The sequence below is a fragment of the Lonchura striata genome, chromosome 5 (genome assembly GCF_046129695.1).
Source record: "Lonchura striata isolate bLonStr1 chromosome 5, bLonStr1.mat, whole genome shotgun sequence".
NCBI lineage: Eukaryota > Metazoa > Chordata > Aves > Passeriformes > Estrildidae > Lonchura > Lonchura striata.
This window is the reverse complement of record NC_134607.1, coordinates 57518982-57545631: the sequence shown is the minus strand read 5'-3', so window position 1 is coordinate 57545631 and position 26650 is coordinate 57518982. Positions and strand designations below refer to the sequence as shown.

The window sequence follows — 26650 nt, the reverse complement described above, 5'->3', positions numbered from 1 at the left end:
TTGCATGGATGATTCTTAACTTCAGTATGTTTAGAACAAGGTCCAGAGATGCAGATTGTCAGATTTAATTCTTTGCTAAGCTGCCCAAGGAACAGGAAGCAGGAAGTAACAAACCTACAACTTCTTCATGTAGTTCCAATCATAGAAATAAATTATAAGAAAAACAGAACTAGGTTTCAAAGGGGCTTTAATGGCAACAAGGAGCCTGAAAGGGTACTTATTCTTACTGTATTCATCCTTTCTGGAGCCTTTGACACACCCACCTACTCACCATACCCGCTGCGTAAACAGCAGACATATGATCTCACTGTATGCCATTTACCTGACTTGTTAGGAGATCAAATGCAATGTCCTAGATTGCAATTGTTAACATATAAGAAACACTCTTTTCTCATTATTATCTTGTGGCCAGACTTCTAAATTCAATAGCAGTAGGAATAAATTTTGAAATGGTGCCACACTTAAGTGGCACAGTTGTATTGATCTATATCAGCAAAACCTTAAGGAACAAAGCACAAGATACCCATTTCTGAGATGCTTACACCTAATGCTAATAATTCTTCTCAACTCACATACTCTGAAAAACAAAGATATTTAAACAAAACCAAAGAAGATGAGAGTAGTGCCCTGAAAGTAATTTCACAGTTGATGGGAAAATCTTTTTTTTACCAGGGTGGGGCTAAAGTTTGGCTGAAATAAGTTGGTAGGTAAAGAATCAGGAAAACACAGAACTTGTGTGTCAATGTAAGACACTTTTTTCCTTTTTTTTTTTTTTTTTAACAAGGAGAACATGAATGATTCACTGAAAAACCTCCTCAAGGATATGGCAAAATCCCCATCACTAGACATTTAAGATGCAATGGGACAAGATGCCAGATAATCTCATCTAGGCTCTCTTTTCCAAGAAAGACCAGACCACATGATCTTTTAAGGTTGTTTCCAATCTAAGACATTCTATGAGCTATGCTGTACAACTGATTTCATTACTAGAAGATAAGTATTAGCTGTCAGATATTAAAACCCCTCTAAAATGGGACTTTTAAAGGTGGTCATGTGACTACTCCACCAGTTTTATGGACTGTTACATCTACAGAAGAGAGCAGTAATTGCACAGTTGAGAGATACCTTTCAAGACAAGCAATCGTCTACTTATAAGCTGTCATTAAAAACAACAATAAAACCCCTCTTTTTTGAATATATTATATACATAGACATTTTATATACTTCATGCATTTTGTATTGCTATAGATACATATGGTTGAGGAAAACATGATCAGATAGCTTACTATAAGAGAAGTCTAAAATGGTAATTAGGTTGTGAACTTGAGGATCTAGTTTTATTTGCATAGTGTTTTAAATGTAATTCTTGTATATGGAAGCTAAAAATATATGGAAACAGTAGATTATCAGGCTCAAATAAGCATAAGTGAACTTATCCTTAAGGCAAATCTTCTCCCAGAAAAACAAGTTCATCTTGTTTGTTATCTCTGTTCAGATATGCAGAAAAATTCTTACACCTGAATTAAGATTGTTTCTGAAACTTAGTTTCTAATTAATATAAGATATTTACTTTTCTCACACCTTGAGATATGAATGCCAAGCACCTCACTTCCCCTTCTTTGGTCAAACAATAGAATGAGTGGCTCATTTTGCATATTTTTCTCTAATTCATTTTTTTGACTGGTTAGTCTTCTGACATTGTGATATAAACTATTCATTGCGTAAATACTGCTGCTAAAAATACAGAGAAATATATTTAAAGACACTGCAAAGAGTATCAAGTTTGACAGGTACAAAGTTCTTTTCAATTTTTATTTATGAATATCCACAATAACAACATAGACAACAGGATGTCAAATAAAAACTGCTGTGAACGTCTTCTTTTCTAGGGCAAGGTACACTGCAAGGCCCAAGAATCCCATTCTAGAAGAGAAAGGTTCTTTCTGGAGGTCCAGACTAGGGGACAACAAGAAATGAACAAAGTCTTTAAATGCCTGTCAAAAACATAATGCTTTTTTGGGTGGGTTTTTTAATTCAAAGAATTCAAATTAAATATTAGGATAAACTTGAAGTGCAATGCAATACAACACATTTTTTGTATAAGCTTCTCATACCTACAAAACTTGATTAAAATGAGCACTCCTAAAATTCCCACAAATTTAAACTGTTTTCATACATAGGTTTTAACCATTGCAACCCATCTTCCACCTGCAAAATTTCATTTCAGAAGAATGTTTGAAACAGCTCACAACAACTAAGAAGTCAGATTTCAAGATATGGTACAATGAGGAAAAATATTGAAAGCAATTTATGTTATTCAGGTATGATGAAATACTTTTTTCTCCCCATTCTGCAACTGCAGCCCATGCATGACTAATCCAGTATAATCCTGCATCAATAGCGAAGACAATTCAAGGAACAGGAATACTGGAGTTTATTGCTACTATAATATAAAACGTAAGACCAAAATGCTTGGTAGATAGTCTTGTTTATCTCTAGAAAAACATAAATTTGCAAAATAAGTTTTATTGCCAGGTTTTTGTTTCCCATCCCTCACAAAGGCAGTTAAAAGGTTCACCAAAATGAAGAACAAATCGGTATGAAATTTCATAAAGAAAAGTAATTTCTTCAGAAATCCTGCTTCAGACAGACTCACTTTACAGCAGCTGTGCTGCTGTAAACATTCACTGTATTCATCTGTGGCTACCAGAGACTGCCATGGTTGCTAAGCAACATCTTAGTTTCATCTCAATTTTGATATTTGCCAATTTGGCATATTCACTGGAACCCTACTTATTTCTTAAATAACCTAATCTCATTCCACTTCTTTTAGAACTGTTTTATGAAAGGCAATAAAATAGTTTTTTTTTTAGAGGGGAAAAGGGGGGTGTGGGGGAAGCTTCCTTTTTCCTATGCTTTTCTAAGTATCTATGTGTAGATAAAATATCTTAGAATATTTGCATGTGACAAGGAAAATCACTATAGTGCTAAGAAACCCCACAGACATTAAGCAATCATCTTGCCTTTTCTGATTTGTGGTTTCTCCAACTAAGTTAAGCAAGGACAGGAAGTAGAGAATTTCATACTAACCAGAATATAAAAAAATCCATACAACAGAACAATTAGCATATTATCTAGATTTATTCTACACTGGAGTAAAATACTACTCTGATACATGAGATTGAACCCCCTCAGTTAAAGAATGTGCCACATGAGCCCATAATACGTTCTCCTTCTATCTTACAAAAAAAGGACCAATATAAATGACCTTCAGCAATTCTGCCAATACACAGACATCAAGCAGCAAGATTTCACAGTGGCAGGAAAAAAAAAAAAAAGACTGCAAAAATCCATGCAGTCAACATATTTCTGTAGATAAGATTGCTCTGAGGTCACTGCTACCCAAGAGACTGCCCACACTGACACTCATCTCATCCAGGGGGGTTTCCTATGCAACAAGACGGAATCCTCTGTCCTGGACAGCTACTCTGCACACTTTGCACACAGTAATAATACTCAAAAGAGGCAACAAGGTTTTCAGAACTCTAAAAGAAAAAGCACCACCACTGCTATGCAATACCAGTTTAGTCAATATCCATACACATTTAAAATAGTTTACTACATATCCATACACAGAGTTCCATTCTCTCCTGTCCTTATTAAGTAGCACTTAAGCATTAAGAAGTACTCTTCAATGTCTTCTAAAAGGGTTCTGTTACATTAACTAAATACTGTGACATCTCCCTTTGGATGAAGTAACAATTGAGGAATAAAGAAGAGAGGATGAAATGCTAATAATTAGGTGTAGACTCTTGTGATACTTTGATACTCTTGAGAACTGTAAATAGCTATGTTTTTATGAAATACTAAATAAGTGGATTCATGCATGCACTTCAGGCAACAGTTCTTCAAATCATTACCTTAAAATGATCAGGGAAAAAAGCAAGTGCTTAATTGCCCATTTGAAATAGGACATGACAAACCTAATGTTATACGGAAGTCCCAAAGATGTAGAGTAAAAAACTAATTACCTAAAAGCAACCCAGCTGTTGGACTTTCTCATCTTGCAGTATGAGTCTTAATAAAAGGGAGTCAATTAGCAAGTGCTTTATCACTTTAGCTGCTAAGTACTATTTATTTTTTGTGCTGTGGGATGACCAAATGTCAATAGCCATCAAAATCCCAGTAGAAGGAATGTGAAGTATTTTCTGTGAATTACAGCTTGTTGTTAATATTACAAAGGAATATGGATTTCTAAACATAAGAAACTGAAATTAAAATCTGTAGTCTGAAGACATTCCTTTTCCGTAACGATGGAAGAATTAATCATTGTGTTTCCTTGGTTTCTTAGTCTAAGATCCTTGAAGAAGAAAGCAGAAAAAAGATATGCAACGTGTTCTTTGACCATAGCAGTCAGCAAATTCTCATGCTAGGTTTCTAAGAGGATGCAAAATCAAAATAAAAAGGAGGATTGAAGAGATGTTCCATCCAATAAAGACCTTTGTCTTTTAAATTAAGCTACAGGCCTCAAATGAGATCAGCTTACACTTCCCAAAGTATTTCTTATGTCTGTTTATTAATGACCTCAATGAGGCTTGCCATTATGCAGGATGCACAAGTAATTCTGGAAGGCTTTCCTGGGTTTAAACTTCATACCTAGATGACAGGCTTTAATTTTTTTCCCTGATGAATTCTTTTCAAAGCCATCATAAGCCCCAGTTTGCAGTTACTCAACACCTCTGCATGGTTGCTGGCAGCAAATACGTGGACTGAAGTCAGCCAGCAACATTTTGTTCATGTTGACTAGTGACATCATACACACTAACTTAAGGAACTAATGAAATGCACCTAGCTATATGATCTGTTTAGAGCACCAGAAAAAACAGATCTAGAGCCACCTCCAACGCCAAGTGCAACACCTCCAAGTGTTGCATTCCTAAGTGAAAAGGACGGAAGTGATCAAAGGCAGAACACACTTCTTCCAGAAATGAGGTCATAGATTTGCTTGCTAATACAAATTTTCAAAAATAAGAAAACCCAATATTACAAATTCATGAAGCATTGATAGTCTGCACAGAATATTAAACTAGGATTCACAGTATAATAGAATACAAAAAAAAAAAAAAAAAGCTGCAAGTTTACCTCTACTGCTACATTATTAGGGAATTATTTTGCCAGAACAGTGCATCAAAAGTTTTTGAGTCTGGTCCCAAAAAAACAGTGGCCAGACTGTAGTGATACTGTCCAATGCATTCATGATTTGGTCTGCAAAAGACTTCTTCAGTGAAGACCTCAAAGCAGTTAGTTCTACAAAAAAGACATCCTTTATTTTACTGTTTTGTGAGGGGGAAAAGCAGCTGATGAAGCAACAATCCAGTAATACCATTTCAGAAACACAGAATTACACGAAGAATTTGTACAGCTATTTTAGACTGCTTGCCTTCCCAAATTTCATAAACAATCATAGGGAGAAAAATGCATCTGCACAGTCACTCAGGGTAACCATTTTCAAGAAACTTCATTTTTCTTGCCTAGAAGTTTCCCAAATGCAACCCAGAGTTAGATGCAAGAAGTAGACAGTAAGAAGTATACTTAAAAATGCTTCTATTGATAAAATGTATAGAAGACACAAAGGATAGCATCTTTAATTTTGACCAATTAAATTTTTTTTAAATTGCTGTAAGTCATCCTCCAGAAAGGTTCTGCCCAGAAACCTTTAACATCAAAAGTAACACTTGTCCACAGTCTGTCTCTTGCCTGGTGAGCCAGCAAGCCAACATGCTTGCTTGCTTCCTGAAAAGGGTAGGCTGCAGTTTCACCTCATCCAAAAAATCAAAGGCTAAATTTCTCTTTGGATGAGTTAGGAATCATTATAAATCCTTTCTTCATGTGCTGGCACATAGCATAGCTGAACTGTTTCCTGGTAATTTTTCAGACTACCTACAGACTCTCCTGATGAACTTATATGCATGACGACCTTGCCCAGGCTTGCATTTGCAACTATAAAACTATTTTATTTATATAGCCTGAGGGGAATATGACCAGGTCATAATCATTCTTGTGCTTTTTGCCAGGATCCTTCCTAATTTTTCATTGTAAATAACCAATACAAGCAACAGGACTGCAACCTGTATTGAGGCGTAAGTCACATCATCAGCATTTAGTATCATCCAGGAACATAAATTTTTTATAAAGAGTACAGATTCTTTACTCTTTCTCTGTATGCTACAGAATTTCAGTCCCTCTGTATTACCTGTCTGTTTTGGACTCTAGCTATCTATTTTGTCTGTGTGATCTCCACTTACTTCTAGGACAGAGTGTTTATGTTGGATAGCTTATAGATGTATAAATCAGATTCTGGTGTGCAAAGGTAACACATTTATTTTAATAAATCTAATAAATGGTGTTTGGGTCTCACTAAGCAAATGATCCTGATGACTCTGTAAGTTCCATCCTCTGTAAGTTAACAAAAAGTAACTACTTTAGAATAACAATAATAAACTTTACTTGGAACATGATTACTACCCTCTCCCCTTCAAAAGCTTTAAAAATCAAATTAATGTTTTATTGATAGAGGATTTGGGATGGGGAAGTTGTTATTTAACGAGTATCAAGGAGTAAACGCATTACAGACACTAGGTATTTACACCAAGGAATTTCATTCTAAAACAAATTAATATCCATTTTATAATAGTGTTCCAGCAATTGAATCATCTCTGCATTAATTGAAACAATATTCTTTCACATTTATTGACACATTATTAATCCTCCATTATTTTTCTCCAGACCTTTTTAAAAACTCTTCAGGGTCTTCTGTAATTCCAACTTCATAGTGATTTACTGGGAGGGAAATCTCAGAATTCTCAGCCAATTCTTTTAAAACTCCTGGATGCAGATTACAAAGACGTCCTTATAACCTTTGCTAAGAAATATCTACCATGGAATGTTTAGTGTCTTCCTTGTAACTTCAAGGCCTAAAAAACTAAGGTTATCTACATGACCTTATAATATAATCTAAAATAATGCCAAAATATTTACTGTGATATACCTTATTTTCTTTCACTATGATTCTGTTATTATTATCACTTACATTACTGCTAGAATTCTCAGTTCTTAAGAAATATCACTTTTGTTATTGTTCACTTTACCAGTCAAGGTTTTCCTCTCAGGAGCATTTTATTTTAATCAGTTTTCTACATTTTTCATGCCCCACTCAATGCCATTTCTCCTCTGCCATCCTAACACTCACACTTCACTGACAGGAGGGAGGGGCCCCAAACTGCTTCCTTCATATATCAATGAAAGCAAGGCTGGTTCCAATGGAATCTGACATTTATGGAAAACCGTACAGGCATTAAAGGTTTCTAGTGTAATTTATGTGGGGAAGTCTACCATACATCTGCATTTGTACCCTCTCACACACATGCCCATTTTTGTACTTTTTGTAGTCTGGACATGCATATACACAGACTTCAAATGACAAGCAAAATTCTGTCCATATCAAACCTTAAGTTAGCACTAAAAAGTTAGAAGGTTTCAAAAAGTATGAGCTAACTACAAACTGAAACTCATTTGGCCCATATTGTAGGCATGCAGCATTTTTCTCTGCCATTTGACTGCAGAAGTTTACTTTCCTCTATTACCGTTAAATTCTCCTTTCTTCAATATCAACCAGTTATGGTTCTCCTGAGCATATTTACTCTATAGGCCTTAATTCCCAGGCCATTTCAGAATGCCTCCAATACTTTCAATATATATCACTGCCATTTTAAGCTCTAATAATTGATTTTTCTACTTTGTCCTTCTATATCTTTAGTTTCATTCTCTTCAATTAATCTTATTTTTCCTTCAATGAAAACAGGCCTATCTACTTCCAGTTCCACATCCCTATCTTGAGCTGATGTCTGCCTTTAAGCGGCCATGTTTTTGGGTTGTTCATGCATCTCACATTATCTCTCTTCTCTAGGTCAGTGACCATACTTTCAAATAATTTTCTCCATCTCTCCCTTCCAGTCATCCATGGTGTCATTACTTCAACTTGTAAAATAGCAACGACACAAATGTATTTGTGCAGAACTAGCACAAATCTTCCCCAAGCGGCCATTTCATGCGCTACATTCATAACCACAATAGAGCATATTACGTAATTAGCAATACTTCAATTCTGTTAAGATTTCCTGCTGTAAGGAAGATTATTGTCTTCTCAGGGGTGGAGATCATAAAAACACCATATTCTGATCTAATTCTACACATAGGCATTTAAGAAAATATATATACTAAAAGATACATGGACAACAGTGCAGTATCTAATTGCTTTAACAGCTTTGTAATCTCAACAAAAAGAAAATTCAAACTACAACCAGTATAACAAAGATCCTTCATAACACCATGAAATTGAAACACAATTGGTGGATTCAACTTTGTCAACTCTGCACCCTCTCCAGGGTAAGCTCTCACTATTGCTAAGCCTCCATGTGCATCAACCAGTATCAATATAGACAAAAATAACCCATTAACAGAACAGTAAAGGTTTGAATCAAACAAAAGCAGTAACACTACCAAAGAAAATTACATAATCAAATTTTGAATATTTTTAAACTTAGTTTTACTAAAGTAAATAGTGTCCAATAATCTCTAGGTAACATTGCCCCTAAAAAACAGCAACCCCAATATAATTACAGCCAGAACAAATTACTTTTGGGTTTCCCAGAAAATGCCACTTACATTCAAATTTAATTCCTGGCATTGTGCCAAAGTGGGGGAGTGGGACATAAATGAAAAATTAACTTCAAAGTCCTCTAAAACATGAATGCAGAAAATTAGTTGATTCTCTTACCTGGTGAGAAGATGGCACGTGCAAAATGAGCTTCCTCCTCTGAGTAAGCCACTGACATGCAGCTCATTTGCATAAGTATTATAAGCTACAAGTAGACTTCCAGGTCGGCCATCTTGATACTAAGATCTTGTTTTGTTTACACAGCAGCATGAGTACTGGTTTTCAGCCAGCCTGAGCTATGCTGTTACACCTTTCAGCTAGTAGCCTGTATCTGTACCTTAAAGCCTGCTGGAATTCCTACTTCTCCACATAGTAGCTGGACGCGTCAGAGTGCCCCTGTAGCTAACTGAGCATGCCACAGCCTCTAAGGAAGCTGTTGTTGCAACTGCAAGTGCCTCCAGTTGTACTCTTTGTACTGCCTTCTGTGCTGCCAACTATTACTGCTGCAGCAACTATGTGCAGTGAAGTACCTCCCACATACCACACAGTAGTACCAACAAGCAAAGATTTTATTACAGCACAGCACAAGACAGCACACTGAAAAAAAAAAACAAGACAACTGAAATTTCCTCAGTATTTTCACTTACTAGCAATATAATTAGACCTAGATTCCTTTGTACGTATTTTCACATTCATCAGTGCTGCTTTTTTCTGTCTGAAAACCAGAAAGCTCCTGCAGCCCGTGTGAAGGAGAAGTCCATGACACATGTTAGCTGCTGCCGACACAAAGCCAGACTGCAATTACAGCTAGCTGGCGCCAGTAAAAATTTACATAAAGGGGCCTGATTTCAAGACTAAATTGCAGCAGGATATTGCTGAGCAAAGCCTTGCCCCTCCCCACGAGTTCTAGAATATACCTTTCTAGGCATTTGCTTACTAATAATCCAGATCCGTGTCAGAAGTGCTGCTCTCATTGTTCATATAAATGAAAATTGACTGTAGTGTCTGCAAAATAAATTTCACCTTGCAAGCCTGTTTCAAGTAGGATGCTACACACACTGTTCACAGTTATGATCTAGTAATAGAAATAACACCAGAAAAATTACACTATGCTTAGCAATCAGGTATTCTTAATCTAGTATTTCCAGTATTTTGCAGATTTCCAATAAGAAATAAAAGTTAGTTCCAAGTAAGACAAATTAATTTTTAACCTAATACTGACAAGTAACACATCTGGCCATTTAATTTATTGTCTCAATTTCACATTTAACTTTTCTTAATTAATGAAGTGTAGGAATTAAAAAAAAAAAAATCTCTCAACCAGAATTATCTTTTCAAGTATCTCTAAGGTACAGTGACAGGTAGTGGCAGAAGCTTAAGTTTCAGCCTCACTTTCACTTTTAGTACCTAATTTTAAAAATTCTTACCTTCCTCCTTCCAGTCAAAGTCCAATCAAATAAATTTAGGAAGTTATATTTGACAAACGTTTATTCTAAAAGTCACTGTATTTTTCTGGGGGAAAGAAAAAAAGCCAAGCTTTAAGAGTGTGTGTGTGTAAAGGATGATTCATTCACTCATACCTCTTGCCCCCCTTACCTGCTGCCTTGCAAGAAGAACTCAGGGCACAAAAGAATCAATGCAAATAGGTACTATTTGTTATACTAGCTATAAACACAAATCTGTGAAACCTTAAATAAAATCAAGTTTGGCTAGCTACATATTTAGCAATGGGCAGCTGTAATTGCAGCCTGGCACCATTTAGTGAAAAAGCAAGGCAATGGAGACATGGATGCTTATTAATCTGAACATAGTAGAACATCTCAGGACTAAAAGAGCCCGCTTTACACCACTGGCCTCCTCTAGTTCCCTGCATTGTTCCTCTTTAGAACGCCAACAGTATCAAGGCTGTATACAGTCAAATTGTATGTCCCATTTTCTGCTGCAAGCATAATTTGTTCATTATGGCTGGTTCTAGGTTATTTGAGCATAACGCAATATGCTCATTTGTAATGTCAAAAAGATACTATTGTTGTACCTGAAAATATTTAGCAATGCAAAGTACTCCTAAACTTGTTATAATTTATCCTCACCTTTTGCATCCAAACCCCAGTGATTTGTAACGGAAAGCTAATTATTATTCCAGAATGCCTGTCACGTTAAAGTGACAATCAGTAACATCCCTTTTGTGTTACGTATATATTTTGATTTGCTGTACTATTAGACTGACTTATGTGTGTTAGTGTATATATAATACATCTTTTAGTGATTCTGTTGTCATTTGCAGAATGAATTATTGGATTAACACCTTCTGAGCTTAAAAAGAAAGGACATCAGTGCTGCTTTAAAAAGAAAAAAAATTTAAACCGCTGAAATTTCCCAAATACAGTCATGTTTCTACCCTCCCCCCAGCTCTATTGTGTTATGCACGAATTCCTGAATAATAGTATGGTTCTTAACACATTAAAGCACATAATGCAAAAATAAGAGCCTTGGAGCATTTTCTGTTCCAGGCTCCAGTCCGCTATGGTAAATCCATGCCTGAACTTGCCGGCAGTCCCTGCGGATGAGCGCTGCCACTGCAGTCTGCGGGAAGCACCACCCCGCTTCCAGAACGTTCGGGCAGAGTCACCCGCACCCCCTGGCTGTACCTTCCTCCCTCTCACGCCACGGGCTATGACAAAGCTCAGTTTCAAACACCAAACGTTTTCACAGAGAGGAGGAGCCATAGATTTGGGAGTTTAAAACGCACCAACGCGGTAACACGGGGCAGAGGGGCTGCTTTGGGTAGGGCTGAGCCCCTGACCAGCAGCAGCCTCTGCCACGGAAAGGGCTGGCAACCGACCCCAAATAAAGCACAGGGACCCTTCAGCAGCCTCCAAAGTACTGGATTTGGGCGGGATTTTTTTTCCTTTCCATCTTGGGAATTCCCCCCCCCCCCCGAAAGGGGGGGGGGGGTGGGGAGGAGAGCATGATTTGTTTTGTAGTTTGTTTTTAAGAAGAGACTCTGAGACAACAAACCATAATGTACTTAATTATAATTCTCTGGTGACTGCAACTACAGAAAAAAGCTAAAATGTCTGCGTGCCTTTTCCACATTTCGCCCATGTCGGTGGAAACGCCTAAAAGCTATTCTATTATTCTCAGAGCCAGTTTTCTTCCTCCAACATGCGAACAACTTCCTACTTCCTACTCCCCCACGAGAAGTGACCTTAAAGAGCAGATGTTGCAGCCGAAAGTAGTAATAACAGCTGTGTTCAAAATAACTACTATTAACTGTATGGGTTCAATAGGTACTAATCAAAGACAACATCTTAAAATATTGGTTCAGTTCTCTCAAAATAGGTAGAGAAAAAAAGTCACACAAAATTATTTCCCCAATCCAGACAATTTTAAACATTGAAGCATTTAACTGACAAGTTTGTCTAAAATAAAAGGAAAAAAACCCCATAAATCCAACCATGATGAAATCTATCACTAGTAGCTTGACCTAAAAAAACCAAATCAAAGCAAAACAACAACAAACCTTAAACAAACAAAAACACCCACCACAGAGCAAAGGAAAATGAAAGGCCCTGCGCCTTCTGACACAAGTCTAAAACATTCTTTGCACTACTTTCTTTCTCCAAATCAAAACAGATCAAATTACTATTCATTGAAGAGTCAGCTAAAACTTTAGTAATTGCCAAAATTTTCTCACATTCGTGTTTGAAAGACACAGAAAATTATGTACATTTCTGAAGTGGAAAACAGTGTATCAAATCATTATCTTAGCTGTTGTGGTTTATTTGAAGATATTTTACATCAGGAGCCTGTATCAGCAGAAAAAACAGGAAGGGCAGGAAAGGGGGGAGGGAGGACTGAAAACAATTCTATCTGCTTTTCTGTTGTAGAAAAGGGGCGAGAAAATGTCTAAACTGTGTAAGTTCAAGGCTGTAACAATCTAATACGTTGCACCCCCTTTCTTCTAGAAATGGAAAATCCTCATTATGAGTATTCTCATCAACTTCAAAACTCGGACATTTTGCTCACCTAGATTTACATGCATAATTTTGTTATTTACTAAGCAGCTGACTGACCTCAACCTGAAAATCAAGATGATGGAAGACAGTAAAAAAATTTGGTTTACTCATAACTCCTTCAAAGACAGTACATGCTTTAAAAATCTACTAAATTTGACAGCTAAAAAATAAAGGAACAATTCAACTGTTTAATAAGAGTCATAACGTGATTAAGTATTTAGAATTCCAAACAGTTCTAAGAGCATGGTAACCATTTACTTCCACCTAAACAACCAAATAAGTCAGTTGTTTTAAAGTGGTTTCCATATATTAAACAGTATTGCATTCATTCAACAGTCTGTTCCAGTCCATTTCAAATCCTGCCTGAAATTGTTTGCTCCCAAAGTTTCTATCAAAATAGAAGATGCAGCTATGCAAATTGAGACAATTCAGAACTTTAAGAACATAAAAAATAATCAACCATGTTAGAATGATTCCAAGCAACTATGACTTAGTCATGATAAACAATCCAAATAAGTTGGTGCATAAATGAAAAAGTCATTACAAGAAAGTTCTTCTTTTTAATTACAGTATTTGCAAGGGGGGGAAAAAAGGAATCTATAGACTTTTTCAGAGTAAACTACTGGTTTTCTTTTGGAAATTGATTGGAAAACTCAAGTACCCTAGTAGAAATGTATCTAACTCCTGATAGTCTGTCCTTCAAGTTTACCTATCAGCAGTACAAAGCTAATTTTTCTAGACAAAGACGCAAGAATACTGACCGCAATCTGACAACGCATCTTGCATTTAAAACTGTATTGCAATCAATTCAGTTGAAGTCATTACTTTGTTACATGAATCTATTTCTAATTCAAAGCATGAACATCTAATTTATGTATTTAATAAAAGTGGTGGGGGGAAGGGGGTGTTCTAGCATGCACTCAAGTACTGTGTTCCTTTGCACATAAATTCATGGTTTTCATTTTCTTTTTCATTAGTAAGACCCAAACTATTACTACCATGGGAGTGAAGAGAGAAGAGATTATGCTTTCAGCTACTAGTACAACCATAAAAAAAGCATTACAATGTACTTGGATTTCTGAAAATGGGAATGTACTCGATATGCAAAACCCACCATACTTTTAGCGTTCCAACACCTACTTTAGGAAAGAAAAAAGAAAACCAACAAAACCCCAAACCAAACCACACTACCCAAGCAGTTCATGGAACAAAACACTACAGCTCCCTGCTGGGTCAGTCGGTCATTTTGCCCAGCACTTCCAAAAATGGATCTGTGTTCAAAATGGCCTGTTAAAAAGCAAGAGAAACCAAAACCAAACAGGAATCACAGAGACAAGAGCTTTTCTCTGAGCTCTGGCAATCACTCCATAACTTTTCTATAAAATGGGAGTAAGCTTACTCAGCTCACAAAAAAAAAAAAACCAAAAAAAAAACCAAACCAAAACCATGGGCACAAAGTCACTAAAAGAACTATATAGAAGACATGGTCTGAAAATACAGTATTTTACTCGAATGTATGAAAAAACACTCCTCGTAACGATTGTCCAAAATACTCTACTTTTCATGCTTCCATTAAAGCGAAGTTTAATGGAGAAATCTTAAATTAACAAAACAAATAGAACTGGGCAATATTTATATGCCTGCGCTTTTCTTTAAAAAAAACCCATCAACCAATCAAAAACCCAACCCCCAAAAAACCAACAAACCACCACAGGATGTGTATGGTAAAGTATGTTTTGACATAAAATTTCATCCCCTGCAGAGATTATAAAGTAGGAGTTTGGTGATCTCAAAGAATGAAATGTTTGTGCTTCCTGTGAACATTTTTAAGTTACTAACATCTGGAACTAATGAACAATAACTGATTAAAACCCACACAAACATCAGTAATTATTTATAAGATTGGGGTAAGGATAACTCAGGGTATCTTGCAGAAAACCAGAAAGATTGTTGTTGCACCACATTATTCATCAACATTCATTAGATGAAGTAAATGTATGGCAAAACTCAACGTTTTATCAAGATAAATGTGTTCAATTAGAATTTGTGTTTTGAATTTTCAGACATTTTAAAGGACCCAAATGTTCTCAGGATCTTAACTATCTTACCCAATCAAAAAAGCCACTACGAACTAAAATTTGGAAATCAAATTCACCTAACAAAGTTCCACTAGTAATAAAAATAATAAAACTAACTACTTTCTTTTCATCACCACCTCTAACCACGTATTTCATTACTCTTATCTCTTATCCTAAAGCAGAAAAATTCTGTGACCAATTACTTAGAAATTTACTGTTCACTGAAGTCACAAAACCATCTCACCTTAAAAATTCTGTATTTTATTGACTTTCTTTTTATCAAATGAACAAAATAAACATGGAGAAACGACGTCTCCTGAAAATCTGACATGCAATGTCTGCATAGAATACTCAGTGTCTTTATAAACACTGTGTTGCCATTAACTGCGTAAGATAATATATGAGAACAGATATTCAATACTAATTTAACCATCAAGTGCTTTGTTATAGATTATACTGAAAGCACCAAATTACAAGGAAGGACTAAATGTGTTGGCATTTAGACTAGCTTTCACAGCCCTAGCACTAAGTTCAACTTCAGCCAGGAAATACTATGATCTGAGCTGAGTTACCCAGCTGATCTGCTGCTCCTGATATTTCTGGAGAACTTTGAGAAGATTCCTGTTTACTTACTCTTGGTTTAACTTATGCGCATCTTAAGAGAACCCACGAAGACCTGAACTAGGTGTAAGACACAGAACAAGAAAACTGTATAGAGAGTCATAAACAAAAATGCCTTCTTTCTTCTCTTCTGTTTTCCAACTGCCCAGCGAAAAAAACTTGAGCATTACTTTTCTCCTACATTCATCTCCCAGGACACAAACAGTATCTTCTAATGAGTTTTAAGAATGACAGCTAGGTCACCAACCAGTACCACACAAAAGAATACATGAGGCTACGTGAAACCATTAACACTTAGAAATCTGGATTTCAATTAAGTTATACAAAAGAAATAACAATAGACCTCAAAACTTCCATCTTCTCACTTGCAGTAATTCCATAAAATTTGTAGTGTTATTCTTGAGTAGCAAGCAAGTGCTGCAAAACAGTTAACTGCAAAACAGTTAGCATTTATATAATCACTATTTTTCTAATGCATTTATATAGGCATTGTAATTATCTACCATTGGAAAAGTTGCACATTGAAAACATGACAATCAAATCTAATTGCTCGGTTACAAAAATTTAAGGAAGTTTGTAAAGAGTTTATTTCATTTTTCAGTTAAAGTATGAGCAAAGCATCTGAGAAATGGACAGCACAGAATGAATGCTCTTCTGGTCTGCTAAGAAGGGTAAGCCAAAACAAAGTAATTTTATTAGCAAGACAGATATGATACTTGACCTGTCTGCCCCATCTAATCTATCCTGTAACTGCGACAAGATAGAGGATTGTGAATTAATTCCATGTGAAAGCAAAGAGAAAATAAAAAAAGCAAAACCAAAAAAATCCAAATACCAGAAAACAAAACAAAACAAATGAAAACTGAACTCCAAAAATTAAACCACAAACAAAAGAAATCAACAAAAAACTGAAACCCACTAAAATTGACAAAAAAAAAAAAAAAAAAGACAAGAGCATTGCAACGTATTTTATACAGCTTAGAATTAGTTTAACTATGCCTAACCAAAGTTTTAAATTGCTTCTCAGCAAAGTAGAGCTGGTGCTCACCTCTAAGGTCTGGAGCATATGATGCTAACAGCTCTGCTCATTTGCACACAGTCAAGCTGAACTGCTACACTGAAGAGCACTTTTTCAGCCATTCTGAAACTGCTCTGTCTCAGCTGTACTGAAAATAAGACTAAGATGGCTGCAGTGTTCACTCAAGCCAATCAGTGATATCACAGCAGCAGGTAAAACATTTACACAGCAAAGCACCTCTGTCTTTACCACACTGCAACAAACTGAAGAGGTGGAAGGGTTGGGGGTGTGTGAGCAGAGGAGTGGTTTCTTTGACAGGCAGGAAGTGGTTAATGCACAGCTGCAGCACTGCAGCTTCCTAGCACCACTGGTAAAGAGAAAATCAAAATAAACCAAAAATGAACAAGAGGCAGCTCTGCTAGGCCTGTGACTCAGGGTTTGTATTACATACTTCAAATCTCCCACAACGGCAAGGCAATTCAGAATTGATGTCACGTATTAATGGTCACGGATACAGAGCTGGATCATGCACAGAGCTGACAAACATTAGGGAACAGTTTTCAAGAGCAGGCTCACTTCAATGCTTCTATAAAAACCCCAAAACAACCCACTTAAGAAATTAATCTCTGGCTTTGTACTGCTCCATCTACTTGGAAATATTCTGTAATATTAGTTGCCCAATAGAAATTTTACTTGAGGAGGAAAACAGGATGTTCACTTTTTAAGAAAGCTAGTAAAAATCAAGAACATTCTAGAAGTTCAGTGCTTGGAGAAATCAAGTGTCTAATTCTTTTTGACTGCAATGCAGCTTGTTCTCTAAACTTCTCAAAGAAGCCTGTATCTAGAATCACTTAAGGAATTTTGTTGGCATTTTGTAACAAAGCAGTTCCTGAAGAACTGGTTTGAGAACCTATGGCAGGGAGAAGGGGGTTGTTAACCAAAGACAGAAGTTTAACATAAAATTAAATCCTATACAGGTTTTGCTTTACTATCTGTTTATAGTAATAAAAATTATAATGTTGATGATTAATTATAATAAATAATAGCCAATCACACACTCTCATAGAGGCAATGCTGGATCTGGATGGAGCTCCTCTATCTGCCTTGTATTTCTTCTACATAATCCAAATTTGTCTACTTTAAAACAAAATACCTCCAAGAATCCATGGGGCAATTCTAAAGAAAATTAGCGTTGAATTATACCTAGCCTTCTAACAAAAACCATTCTTGTGGTACAAAATTAGGCAACATAGTAAGTCACTCCCCCCTAAAAAGCAGAAGAACATGCCCTCCAACCATGAAAAGGTCTAGACTTATGTAACTGTGCCAGCTGTAGCTAGTTATTTCAGGATTGATTAATCATGCCAGCAGTAGTTGTCTGATGCACTCATCAGCACTACAGTATTTCTAACTTAAAAAATGATAAGATACACCATCTGGCTTTTCCTTTTGTCCTTGTATTAGCATGACCAGCAGTACAAGAAAGGGCACATGCCACATATGAGACAGGTCCACTGACTGTCTCTGATAGTGTAGTACAGATTTAGAAAAATAAATTAAAATATACTTGAAGTTCAAAAGATCTATTTCTCAAAAAACTTGTGTGCATTGGAGAACAAATTCATTGCAGATAATTTAAAGCTACCCATTACAATGAAGATTGTCTTCACCAACACCTTCTAATAAAATAAAACTTAAGTCCACAACAAAATAAAAAGAAAAAATTTCTATTATCTGATGATACACTCCATGTTGTTTACTCTGAACACCATATATACCACACCTTTAGCTTGTGGAAATTTACAATAACTTGTAAGATTTCAAAATTCAAACTTAAATCTTCCATTTGTATAACAAATATACATATACTTTGATTTCCCCAGTAGCAATGTTTTAAATAGAATTCTGTGTTCAGTATATCTACAAAATTTGTTCATCAAAAGGTGAATTCTGACTTCAAGTCTTAAAATTTCAAGAATATCATCAAAAACACAGGGACATTCTAACCCAGAATCCAAGCTGTGCTTGTACAACACTGTGTTTTATGTAATGCTGAGTCTTGGAGCTTGACGTATGGATGACAATGACTTAAATACGTTTGAAAAGTCAAAACAACAAGTTTGCAAAAAAATTTCACAGAATGCTTTCCCTGAGCCAGAGAAAACAGAATCCATGTCACAGTCCTGTTGCTTCAAATGTCTTGCCTTGTCAGAAAGCTTCAGCAACTTGCAGAGACACTAATACATTAACACAGACACATGGATGCAAAAAAATCTTGCTGAATAGTAGGAATTCACATGCATTAACTTAAATGTCCAGTTTAACATACCTCCATTAGCACACAAATGTGTTAGTAAAGTGTGTTAAAAATGTGTTAAAAATTATTAATCACACTAATTTTAAAATAAAACCTACTATTTAGGTAAACACAGATTTATGAATGGAGTAAGTCCTCTGAAATTGCTTTGGCTCAAGAAATGTTAGACTGAACCTACACTAATATGTGATTCTGTACTAGCATGGGACTACAATTTTTTCATTGCTACTTAGCATAGCATTTATACAGGTTCTCTGGTCAAAATCACAAGAAAATAAAGCAATTTTATAAGACTAGAGAATGGACGTTAGACTTAACACGTTATGATAAGAACTCCAAACAACCTTGAATCCTGCCCTCTTTTGATATCATGCCAAAACACACCAATATCATCTCAGTAAGTTCAATAACTGTAGCCATAAATTAAAACAGGACTTCCATTTTCCCAATTTCTCATGAACTTCAAACAAAAATTGCAAGAGAATGGCGGCATCCTGTTGTTTATCTAAGTAAGTCCTGTGTAAGTAACATCACCTTTGCATACACCTCTTCAATATCATTACATAGAGCCACAGTTCATACCAGGGCTCCTTCCCTGAAGAATCAAGGGCAGACAGAAATTTCTGCCCTTTCAGACAAGGTTGTATGCATTTAAACATAACAAGGGCAACAGAACAGCCAAAGCATGAATGCTTTCTTTTGCTCAAATTAGATGCTTAGAAACCAGTTATCTACGTATCACCCACAAATCCTTGTGTCCAAACCACATTCTACCTACTTTTCTCACTTACCCACTTCCTTTATTGATCTTTTGTTTTGCTAGGTAGGGTTTTAAGTGTTAGTAGACATTAAGTAGAGAAAACAGTTCTTACACTGACAAAATTCAGGAAAAACTACTATCTTATGCATTTCAACTGAAGTCTCTAAACACTATCCACTGAAATCCTTTTTTATTCCCATTTTCACACATGCCAGTAGACTGGCTTCAAGAAACATCTTGGCTCTCACTTAGGACTTCACAAATAAACACTACCTAAACTGCTGGGAGAAAGAAAAGAGCTCATAATCATAAGACAAGGAATATTGAAGTTAAGAAAAAAGTCTGCACAACATTTAAGGACTCTTCATTATTCTAAGCTGCTTGATAGTAGAACCAAGGAGCAAAATTTTCAGAGCATTGACTGGAGTCAACCAGCATTTATGTTAATGTGTTTAAACACATTTCTCGGAGAAACAAGAAATTTTAATGCAGCTTGTTTTAAAAATGACCTTATGGAAACTGCACCATGTTGGAGGCAAAGCTAGAAGTAACATGGCAGCTTTTGGATTGTTTGGCTTGGGTTTTTCTTTTGTGGGGGGATACAAGAGGGATGTATTTCTGTTTGGGAAATTGTTTGGGGTTTTTTTTACTATAACATTTCTTTACACTACCGTGAAATGAAAGACAATGCTTGAGACAGAATAATACACAGGTTTTTCTAACAACTGTCATTTTGTGCTAATCTCCCATATCCATAGCCATATAATTAATAAAATTTGTGTATTGACTATGGGACTTTACTTGAAAGCATTTTCAGAAACCAAATCCGGAAGAGGAAAACATTTTTCCTGTATTACAAAAATTCATGATACCCATAAAGTACCTCAAAAATTAGCTGAACTAAATATTTTTAAAAATACATTTAAAAACAAGTACTTGGGACCCAGCCATCTAATTTCCTAAATTCTCAAATTATTTGATGTTTGTTCATGAAAAAAATAAGAGCTAGTAAGTCCTATGTACAGTTTTTAATAATTTGTAACAAGCACGGCTCAAAATACAACAAGAGGCATAGTTCACTTTTGTTTCCCAAACAAAAGCTTTCCCAGAGAAACATAAAAGGTATTTATACAAGATACAGTCATTTACACAATGTTGTGAATTGTTCCATTATCATGGGATGGAAACTGACATACCACTAAAAATTACAGTTATTTAGTACTGTATAGTTAGTACCATGCTCTCAGCTACACCTACAAGGGAGTCTTTACTTTCAAAAAACCCCTGAAAGATGGGGGGAGGAATGGAAAGGGGAAGGCAGATTTGCTGTTAAATATACAGGCAATTTAAAAAAATATACACCAGCAGTACTAAACAAGATAAGGAGTGAGCAATGGAACTAGCAAATCCACATTTCATACAAACATTGTCTTGCTACTTTTTACTCGGGTTATCACTCATTCCTTACTACACCAAGCAAGTAAACACTGGACACTGGCTCATGTACTGACTGATAGCAAGTTATTCCCCCAAAACAACATATAATTTCAAAACTCCCTCACTGCCAACACTGGTAAACTCTCCTCACTCCAGCTGTTCATTTTCTCAGACTTTACAGATATTAATTATTAATAATTAGTAATTATTAATAACTAATAACTATATTTGATACTTATTTTTATATTTACTGAAAACAAAAAAGTTTTGCAATAACTACTAAGAATAGAATAACTAGCAACAAATGTTCACATAAAAAAGGACATGGGCTTGTTGGAATGAGTCCAAATGTAGGCAACCAAGATGATTAGAGAGACTGATCCCCTCTCCCAAGAAGAAAAGCTGAGAGAACTGGGGTTGTTCAGTCTGGAAAAGGCTGTATAGATACTTTCGGGACCTTCCAGTGCTTATAAAAGAAACCTATAAAAGAGTTGGAAAATAACTTTTTATAAGGTTATGAGTTACAGAACAAAAAGTAATGGATTCAAGCTGAAAACCAGTAGGTTTATATTAGATATTAGGAAGAAATCCTTTCAGGTGAGAGTGGTGAGGCACTGCAGTGAGGTGGTTAAATTGTGAGGAATGCCTCACCCATCTAAGTTTTCGAGGTCAGGCTGGATGGGACTCTGAGCAACCAGGTCTAATGGAAGATCTCCCTGCACTTCAGGACAATTGGGAGTAGATGATCTTTAAGGTCTCTTCCAAATCAAACCATTCTATGATTATGATTTATTTTTCAGTTAAAGCATTCTGGCTTTTTTAACGCTATCTAGTACAACATGAGATGAAAGGAAATACAAAGCTATATAAAAGTCATATGCAACGGAAAAATCTGCTTACAACTTTGGAATACGTTTTGGCCTATATATATCGTCAGACAAACAGTCAAGGAAAAACAGCGTTAAGAACTAGAACACTCATTAAAACCAGAATATGCAATTTAAGTTAAAAAATTGCCCTCCAAACAAAACAGACTCTCCTTTCTGAATCACACTTCCACAGGAAAAAATAATGCATTCTGAAGAGCAAGTTTCTAGAGAATGAATATCAGTGCTTTATATTTACATCAGATGACACTCACTTTTATAGTCTAATCTGTAGACTGATACTGTACTTCAGTTAGATGCTTTCAAAGACTTAAGCATTGTACACACAAAATCAAGAACTTCTTGACTGCCATTATTATAAAAATACAAAACGGAAAAAGAAGTTAGAAAAACCTGAACATGAACAAAAAATGAAGACATCTAAAAACGCTATCAACAATACACAAAATCTTTTCAGCCAAATAAAAACTAAGATCTCCATAATATTATGTAAAATTATGCATTTGAGAAAATAACCAGAACTCAGAAGCTGAAACAATCTGTGTTCCAGAGCCTCCTAACCAAGTATTAAAAATATTATAAGTTACTTCCTCTGACATCATCCAGTAGGCTTTAGTGTCTAAACCAAGGCCCAAGTAGAGAAATGTTAAATATTAGGTATTACACAATTCATACCTAAACCATATTCAGAGATTAAGATATTCTACAGCTATCTGACTTGACAAGAAAAATTTACTTTAAAAACAACTTAACTTTCTGCTTTTAATGAGCTGTCAAAAAACCAGCAAACAAAAAATCTTGCCACACACAACAGCCCTATATTACTCTCCAGCCTGTATTTGGACGAGTCACTGTTGCTTGATAAACAGCTTCTTACAGTACAGTGGAACTAGGAGAATTTTTTCATGCAGTACACACAGTTCAGTGAGCAGAACTGAAATACCAGGACTACAAATATTCATCACCAAAGCAGCATTTATATTGACCAGTTCACAAACTCCCACTAATTTTGTGTGAATAGGTCAATCTCTCAGAGTAATGTTGCATACTAGAGAAGATCAAGGAGACCAATGAGAGATATTTCTCAAAATTATTAATAACATTATATTTCATTGCACTTAAGAGCGGTATTAAAAATGTATCAAGGAGAGGGAAAAAATCCCAACTCCTCACACTCACATATCGTAACAGTTTTGTAACTTGCAACTTATTTTCTTCATTTATTACCCCTTAAGAAAATTGTGATGAACTCCCAAAATAAAATCATAATGTAAACATGGAACTAACTCATAATACAGAAAAAAACACCAAAGGTAGAACAAATAGTAAAAAAAAAATTAACGTGTAAACTATTAAGTAAGAACAAGATACTGGTTTAAAGGATCTTTTGGCTTACATTCCATTAATAAACTTCTGCTTACATTCCATGAATAAACTTGACATTTTTGCCATATGTATAGTTTCTGACAATTAAATTGAGATAAACCTAATAAATAGTTACATCAATAAAACATCTAAATGGTGAGAAATAAGGTTTTTTCCCTTATTTTGAAAACAAAATACAGTATTTGGCTTAGTCAGCTCCTTTTCATGGTGAAAATACTTCTAGTTTGTAACAGGAAACACACGCAAATACAAAGAAAATTGAGTTACTAATGACAAATCAGTATTTTAGAATTCATTGAACATACAAAACATTTCTGTTTGCATTGGATTCTGTAAGAGCAATATTTAAAATTTAATTATTAACTAGTAACTTTTATTAAGTTGTTCAGACTCTTTCTCGGCTAGCAAAATCACCTTCCAGCAATGATGGTAAGAAAGCATATGCTTATGTGTTTTATGTCCCCAAGGGAAGCATTACTAAAGGAGCTTTTATAGAGAAATTCACACATTACAATTAATGTTGATTTTTTAAATTTGTGAAATGAGTACAATAATAACAAGCTACTGCTTATAGAGGTACAGGAAATGTGGCAAAATGATGTGCGTGTCTATTAGAATCAGCATCTTCTTAAAAACAGACTTCATATGGGGTAGAAAATTAGAGGTCTCACAAAAAAAGCACCAGAATAACTACTTAAATTGATGCATATAATTATTGTTGTATCATTTTACAAATAAATACTGCTTTGATCAGTTTCAAGTCTACATGACATCCAAGACACTCTCTTGATAAGTTATTTCATACAGCAGAATGCAACACTGTTCCGTACTATCACAGAAAGCATCAGCTCAGCACTGCTACAGCTGGTAGAAAGGTTGCAGCTGATACAAACACCATTTACTCCAAAATAATGTACTATGTTCTCTAACCTAGAAATGTAACAAGAATCCAAAGTTATTATTAATATAATTCTCTCTGGAATATATACACATAGAAATTTAACTTGGTACTTTTGGAGCATGTAAAATAATAACTGCTGTATGTCAAGAATAAATAGTGAGTGCAGTTACCACGATTCATGAGTTGCATAAATCCTCATGTAGTTCTTAGTGAATTTATTTTATAATTGGCCTGAAACAACCACTAGCCCCATTTCATAGATCTGAAACTCAGACATTACCTACCCAGGATCACGTATCAAACAGCAGTGGTTTTTGTGTTTGGTTTCTTTCCCTTCAAGAAATTCTTAATATCTGCAGCAACACTCTCCTTCATACCTTCCTGCAGGACTGCAAAAACCAACACCTAATTAGAAAACCATCTATTTTTTACACTGATAACAGATCGTTGTGTACAGATTTCATATTTAACTTATTAATTCCACATTTAAGCAGAGATTAAGAACATTCTACACTCTTCTGTTTTTGAAAAAATAAGTATTCTGAACTGTAACAAGCACATGTATATATTTTAACTTCCAAAAGAGATACAAATAGCATGCTTGTAAAATAGTCTTATCTTGCAGAATTAAGTTCTAATAAACGTATTCATGCATTTCTTTGTATAGTTGCGGATATTAAACAAACATACCTATTAACATACTTCCTCTTGTTAGCATAGTAAATGTCTAGATGTGTAACGTTTTTCTGTGACCGAAGCCTGCATTTTAAGCTCACTGACTGCTTCCTAGAACAGCAGAGCTGTTCACTCCTTTATTTTATGCAAGTACTTTTCCATCAACATTTCCATCCAACTTTTCGAGTAAGTCTATCTATGGTAAGGATTGCAGTCATACGACGTTATTAGAATGATTTCAAGATTACTGTTAAGCAACAAAATATCCTACTATCAGCATTTCCACCGAATATCTGCCAACGACTGCAAAATCCAGAAAGATGGATTTTGCTAGAACAAGCTACTCAAGGGCAAGGCTACACCAGGCCTCAGAATTAAAGAAAAAAACCGCTTAACTCTGAAGAGTTTCGATATTTAAAATACTTAAGCTAAGGAAGAGGAGAGGTTGGAATGTACCTTCTTTAACTTAGTTCATGTCTTAAACTCTTTTGCCATGCTGCCTGATATGGGCAGCCATGACACCTCGAGGAGCCGCTTGGGCCTTGTTTACTGGTGGCATCACACGAGTAAGCACAACTTGCCTTCTCTGTTGCCATACAGAAACTGTCTGGTTCCCAATGAACAAGCATATCGATAAAGCAGAGAAACTGGCTCCTGGTGCCTACCAGTGCAAGAACACCATCAACAGTTTGCCCTCGTTGCTTGCACAGCCCATGCGCTGCGAGGTCCCACGCCCGCCGCGCCGGCGCGGCCCTTCCCGGCGGCGCCAGACGCCGCCCCGGGCGCGCCAGCCCAATCCCGGCAGGGAGCGAGGGAACGCTCTCGAGGCGCCGGACGCCCCCGTCCCACCCAAACACGCGCCGCCGCCTCGCCTCGCCTCGCCCGGGCCGCGTGAGGCGGGTCGCGCCCGGGCGGGTGCCCGCTGCTGCCCGGTGCGCGCCCCCGTCAGACCCACCTGCGCCCGCGCCGCCGCCGCCGCCAACCCGCGAATGCAACGGGCACGCGCACGCGCGCCACCGCCGCTGCACTGGAGCCAGGTCACGTGCTCCCATGCATGCGCGTGTACAGAGGTGCAGCTTCCTGGCGCATGCGCGCTGTTGCTGCTGCAGCAGCTGCAGTCGCCGCCGCCGCCGCGCGGAGCAGCGAGCACGGCCGCCGCCGTGCCCTGCCCGCCCGGCGCCCGCGCCCCGAGCGCGCCCCGCAGTACCTGCGCCCTCGCGTCCCGCGGCAGCTCCCGCCCGAGCAGCCGCCGCCGCCGCCGCCGCCGCCGCGGATTCAAACTCGCAACGCGCTCCGGACGCCAACACCGCCTCCCCGCGTCACACACGCCGGCCGCTATGCAAATTAGCCCAGTGTCTCCTCCCCTCTCTCGTTTGGCCCCGCCCCCTCCGTGGGCACAGGGGCCGGCAGTGGGGGGCTGCTCCGGAACCGGCCAATCGCAGGGCCGGCCATCTGCGTGGCATGCAAATAAGCCTCCGTGATATTTAAATGAGCAGTGGCCCCGCCCCCTGGCGCGCAGCCGTGCAAGTGTAGGCGCATTAAGCGCCGGGGCGCGCTGCGGCCGCTGCCGCTAGGGGGCGCTGTGGCGCACCGAAGGGCGGTGCCGGGAGCAGCCGGCCCAACCTGCCTTGCTTCCTGCCTTCCTCTCTTCCTTTCCCAGCTTCCCGCCACAGGAGCTCCAGAATCGTGGCTCTGCAGCCTCTCTGACACCTTCGAAAGCCCGCCTGAAATCCGCCAGGCTGCGTTATCAGTGAACTGCAGTGCTCTCTGCTCATTCCTTATCACGCCTCGTGTCTCACTTCTGGGCTAGGGTTGTGCCTGACCAAAGCCCAGAT

General features: G+C 37.2%; 1 protein-coding gene across 12 annotated transcripts in view; it reads right to left on the bottom strand.

Annotated features, from left to right (window-relative positions):
• The window catches only part of ATF7IP (activating transcription factor 7 interacting protein), a 75887-nt gene extending 49582 nt beyond the window's left edge, over positions 1–26305 (bottom strand). For 2 of the 12 annotated variants that reach the window (XM_077783599.1, XM_077783601.1), the window contains exons 1-2: positions 25771–25951; positions 24425–24529 (exon numbers count right to left, since the gene is read on the bottom strand). The gene's annotated coding sequence lies outside the window, so the exon portion shown is untranslated. Of the gene's footprint in view, positions 1–8836; positions 9253–16482; positions 16596–24424; positions 24530–25770; positions 25953–26022 lie in introns of those variants that run through there. The other 10 variants (XM_021552813.3, XM_021552825.3, XM_077783604.1 and 7 more) reach the window with 7 other exon arrangements.
• Positions 26306–26650: the final 345 nt, after the last annotated feature.